This window comes from Gordionus sp. m RMFG-2023, chromosome 3 (genome assembly GCF_954871325.1).
Source record: "Gordionus sp. m RMFG-2023 chromosome 3, tfGorSpeb1-WG-v2, whole genome shotgun sequence".
Taxonomy (NCBI): domain Eukaryota; kingdom Metazoa; phylum Nematomorpha; class Gordioida; order Chordodea; family Parachordodidae; genus Gordionus; species Gordionus sp. m RMFG-2023.
In genome coordinates this window covers 5,601,175-5,607,282 of record NC_088777.1, presented here as the reverse complement: position 1 = coordinate 5,607,282, position 6,108 = coordinate 5,601,175, and the positions used below count along the sequence as shown (strand labels likewise).

Below are 6,108 nucleotides of genomic sequence, written 5' to 3'. Positions count from 1 at the left end.
TAGTTTTAAAATTTTCGGTTATTTTTAAAGTATAATTTTATTTCAAATATATAAATATAAATATTTATTTATTTTTTACTGATTTCTAAATCCAGAGGTTTATATATATATATATATATACTATATCTACGAAATTTTTTATTTTGAAACAGAAATAAAAATTGATGTTTACTTTAATGTGGACTCGATAAAACTTCGGGTGCCAAATAGTAGATTTTATAGCAACAAAGAGAATTCCACCTTTCAATACCACTTGGCAAACTAGTATTAAAGTAAAACAGAGATTTGAATAATATTAGAAAATTTCTTTTCCCTAAATATCTTAAGAATACAAAATTACTGATTATCTAAGATGTTTATTCTAATAAATCTTAGGAGATTTTTGCTAAATTAAAATTGAAATGTTGAGCTATGCCCCGAGAAAGAAGAATGTGCCATTTTAATTTCATGAACCAGAAAGATTCAAAAAAAGAAAATCAAAACAGGTTATGATGGATATCGTTCAAATTTTATCGATTTTAAATATGTTTTATTAAAATATTCGAAGCGTCCTAATTTTTCCTTTACAAAAAAAATGTTGCTATCGAGTGACTACAGATTATTATGTTCAGTGCTTGCATCTCAATCCGCTAGTTCTCGGTTCAAATTAGACAGGTAAACTTATTATAAAGTTGTTAAAAATAATAGATATTTCTAAATCTTCTACATAATGTTAAATTTTTTAAGATCTTCCCCCTTACTAAATGATGGGTATTCATGTAATTTAAATTCTCTTATATGATTTCAATTGGTACTCATGTTGAGATTTTTATTATCCACTTTTTACCCCCGTCTTCTAAATCCACCGTGGATACATAACGTGATGAATAACAATCTAATTGATCTTTTTATTAGCTTCCATTTGATATCTATGTAGACATAATAAAAAAATACCCACCTAAAACAAGTATTCTGGTGACATTGAATTTTGAGTTACAATGTATGATCAATTTCATTTTATTAGTTTTCATTTAATCCACGGATGTTTCATAAAAATTTTTTTACCCCCAATCCCTTTATCTCGTATATATATTGTTGTGCACGTATATATTAATATTTTTATTAGTTTTCATTTGATACCTTTGAGATTTTTTAAACCCCCCCCCCCCCCCCTCTTTTCCTACCCCTCCAAAATGATTTATAGATTACATAACTCTGATTGATATTTAAGAAGTATTTAATATAATATTTAAAACAATGGCATATATTCAAGATATATATATTTAGTTTAACTTTTATATATAAAATTAGAAAAATAAATTATGTAACATCAACAAATTACTAAAATATGTAAAGGTTTGTTCAAAATTTGAATAAATTCCAAAAAATATTATAAACTCAAAAATATTCAACAATAGGAATGGGAATTATATGAAAAACAATCACTATGGAAATGACATATTATTTTCTTAGAATACTAATGCTCAGATTTTGGTTTAGTAAAGTTATTGAAATATATGAATTTTTAGGGCATCTTTTTAGATAAAGATTTTTAAGAATTTGGCATAAGAAATACTAAATTGCTTAGAAATTTTTAAATGTTTATTAATTATTTTAAGTGTGATTAACTTAGGTGTGCATTTTTTTAAACATTATTTATATATTTTGTTAATGATAAAAATTTATCATGCTATTTATAATCCATCTCCATTTGTAAAATCGCGCTATGTGATTCCATTTGTGATTTTAATCATTGATGATGGGCTAGGCAGCTACTCTTTAAATTTGCTACTACTTTAATATGTGACTTATACTATAGCTGCTCATCAAATGTTATTTTGCAGAGTTGTTAAAAGATACTCTTAAATGGATCTAGATATAGATACATAGTCTAAAATAATATCTAGATACCGATATTTTAATCAATACAGATATCACATTTTTATATCTAGATACAGGATCTAGATACTTGTAACTAAATCCTTTAACAACTCTGCTATTTTATATTAAATTTGTTTTGAATTTTAATATAATAAAATATATAAGAATGATAAATATTAAAAATTATAAAATATCGCTGGTAAAGTTAATTATAAAACAATATTATTACTAATAAGAGAAAAAAAGCTAGCATATTATATTATTTATTGAATTTATAAATAAAACAAAAGTTAGTTTATTTTATCTAGCAAATTTGTCTTCCATTATATTATTCTAACAAATAATTTTATAGCTTACATAATGATGATACAAACTACTATACTAGAATAGTTAATTTTTATTAAAATGGACTTAAATATTATATCTCAAGAAAATTTATACAAAATTAAAGGTAACAATCTATCATTAAATTTGTAAAACTTTAATTATACTCTGATCATTAAATTGGTATTTTTTTAATTAACAATTACCAAGTAATATAAAATAATAATGAATTAATTATATTTAAACTCTTTTAAATATAATTGCCTTTTGATAATCATAAACATAATTACATTATAACAAAATGCAATAATTACAAAAGATTTTGATCCATTAATCATGTAATTTATGATTAGGCATATTAGGATAAATGATAAATATGTCTATAAAAATTTATATAATGTAAACCCATAGTTGTATAATATTATTAGTATAATATTAGTATAATATTATTAATATAATATTAGTATAATATTATTAATAAAATATTATTAGTATAATATTATTAGTATAAATTTAAATTATGAATTTTTATTGTTTTTCTTTCCATCAGGCTATAATTTTGACTAAATATAGAAATTGTTCAAATTCAGATGGTTATTATATTCTTAATAGATATTCATTTTAATCAAATGTATAATAAACTTTAATAAATATTTGGATATAGCTTATATATATATTTAAATAATACTTTACGATATTTATATTTAAATAATAATTTACGATAAATCAGTGACGAAGCGTTAAGTTTACTACTAAGGAAGCAATCAAAAAAATATTTTTAGTCAAACTCAAACCATAAAAACATTAAGATTTATAAATAAGTGGTATTCGTCTTTGTTTTTGAATAAAATGATCAAGTACTGCATTATAAAAGTTATCGCTAGATTTTAAATTATAATTTTTTTTCAATTGAAATCAAATATAGATTTGATAATCGATTTTGGCTCATCCTGTTTCTGCATTAAGATTTGATTCTTTTTAAAGATGAAAAACTCTGTTCTGCACTTGCTGTTGTTGAAGCCAAAGTCAAGATGAATTTGCATAATTTAAAAAACTCTTTAAAACTTTTCATCAAATTGATGCATAGTAAAATTTAAGTATTTCATTAACATTCTTTTTCTTTCTAAATTTAACATCCCGAAACACTACCTTTAATTCGGTTTCCAGCTTGTGTAAGTCAAAAAATCGAGAATAAGTGTCGTTTAAATTATCTAATAAATATTTTGGGGATTTATTATTTGGGAATTAACTAATATCTAACAATTCGACAAAAATATTTTTTGGTGTAAGACTATGAAATAGAATTAATCAAATCAATGAATATTGCTTGATAGTACAATAAAAACTGCACTATTTCTAAATGATGTTTCAATAGTAAATTTTCTTCCGCGAGGAAATAAATTAATACAATATAATTTCCTCTATTCACTGAATTAAAAGATTATCATCACCACGGAATACGAGCTCCTGAATTCCAAAAAAATATATAAAGTTGATCAATATTTTCAATATTTCTCTATTTGATTTGACTTTCGAATTATGCTGTTCGATTGATATTATGCGCATCAAATCTATCATATTTTTATACGCCTTTGGGCAAATTTTTTAATTTGAATCATTGACTGCAAATGAGAGATTGATTCTTTGCAGTTTAACTGCTTTGAAAATTATTCATATCCTAAAATCCTTTATCATTCCAAACATATTTTTCCTTTTTGAATAATAGGCATGATCAACAATATAGAGAATTAAAAAATTTACATCCAGTGAGCCATTCATATTTTTCCTATTTATCGATAGAAAAATTACGAAAGCAAGTTTTGATTTCTTTTTTTAAGTTTTGTAAAATTGGTTTTGGTCTTCTTTTTTCAATTATCAATTTTTTCGCATTTGAGTTAAATGATAATGTTAATAAATTTTTAATAATACAATTACAATTATAAAATTTATTTTAAAAAAGTAAGTAAAAAATTATATATAAAAAAATTTATTTCTCTTTTATTTATTAAAAAAATAAGCATTTTTTATTTGCTTCCTCAATGCTTATTTTTTAATGGTAAAATTACACAATACCATGTGATTTCTCTTTATGTATTAAAAAAAATAAGCAATATTAAATTTGCTTCCCTTATATTTTTTTTAACGTAGTATAAATAATAGTAAATTTTAACGTAGTAAAAATAATAGTATTTCTTAATATATTTAAAATAATATTTATTTTTTAACGTTATAAAAATTACATTAATCTTTTTAACGTTATAAAAATTATATTAATCTTTTTAACGTTATAAATTATATTAATCTTTTTAACGTTATAAAAATGATATTAATCTTTTAAAGCGTTATAAAAATTATATTAATCTTTTTAACGTTATAAAAATTATATTATTCTTTTTAACGTTATAAAAATTATATTAATCTTTTTAACGTTATAAAAATTATATTAATCTTTTTAACGTTATAAAAATTATATTAATCTTTTTAACGTTATAAAAATTATATTAATTTTTTTAACGAAGTCAGTTTAGTTTATTTAGCATAGTACACAGATTATATTAAGTTTATTAAAAATTTTGTAAGAAAAATTTCAAGGGAAGCAAGGTTTCCCTTGCTTCTATGAACGCTTCGTCACTGCGATAAATTATATTATTCAAATAATACTTTATCTAATAAAGATTTAGTAATGATATAAAAAACATCATTAATAAATTATCAAATATAATTAATCAATATCGTAGGTCAGGTTGTGTCATAAAATAATTTACCTCCTATTTTAAATTTTCTTATAGCCTCTATAAATTTTAAATAAGATTAAATATGCAATTTACACTAATTTGTAATTAACGATCAATACAGATTTACAAAAACGAGGGGATTGAAAATTAAACAAAAATTAAGCTATGAAGTAATACGATTTTATTTCAGAAACATTTAAAGATTCATGGTCAATATATTTGATATGATGAAAATCTATAATCAGGGATAAGGACGGAGTGTTTCAGACTTCCCAGGAAAGAAACATGAACCGGATAGAAATAATGATACTGAGATTGTTTAACAGTGAAAATTCCGAAAATAATATTATAAATTTCATTTAATAAATGACTCATTCCTTAATGTTACCCTCTGTTATAAATACCATTAAAATCATAATCAATTTAATAAAATATTTTATTTTTACTTCTATTATTCATGATATCTATTATAATTTTTTTTTGGAATAAAGCATCAATATACCATACGATTTTCTTAATTTTATTTAATAAAATTATCGTACTTTGCGCCTTATTAAAATTTTTTTGTGATGTAGATTTTATATCTAATTTTAAATAATAATGTATAAGAGCAGATAAATAACAAAATTAGACTTTTTAATTATTTGTATGTCATAAATATATAACAATAGATAATTGTGCAAAGATTTTATAATAATGGACAGAAAATTTTGAGTCTATTTATCGTGAGAAAAATTATTTGGAAAGTACATTATGATACATACGGTTGATAAAATAATATATTAAATAGAAATAAATGAAGAAGTTGTTAAATGAGCATACCCATGAAAGTTATGATAAGGTAGGGAAATAAAACATCTAATCACATATTCAAGACCTAAAATTTTTAAATACATCATTGAGAAAAGAAATATAAATGAAAATATAATGCAATGTTAATAAAAAACTGATTTGTTAGCAAACAAAGCTTCTAACTGACCTTTATAATACACCGATCAATATTTTAAATAACTATACCCTTTTTTGCAGGTTCTATTCCAGATTAAAATAATAATTTAAGAGTGTGTATTATATATATTGTTTATTTTCTAGTAATAAATGGAACAAACATTAGAATTTTAAAATATAAAATAACTGAATTAACTTCATTTTATAAATAATTATATAAATAATTATATATATTTAATAT

At 21.7% G+C, this 6,108-nt stretch overlaps 1 long non-coding RNA gene across 1 annotated transcript; it reads left to right on the top strand.

The window, feature by feature from the left end:
* Window positions 1-224: 224 nt before the first annotated feature.
* On the top strand, window positions 225-5,365 carry LOC135927383 (uncharacterized). Its single transcript, XR_010572068.1, has 3 exons — window positions 225-272; window positions 548-654; window positions 5,110-5,365. It is a non-coding gene; the product is annotated as an uncharacterized LOC135927383 (long non-coding RNA).
* Window positions 5,366-6,108: the final 743 nt, after the last annotated feature.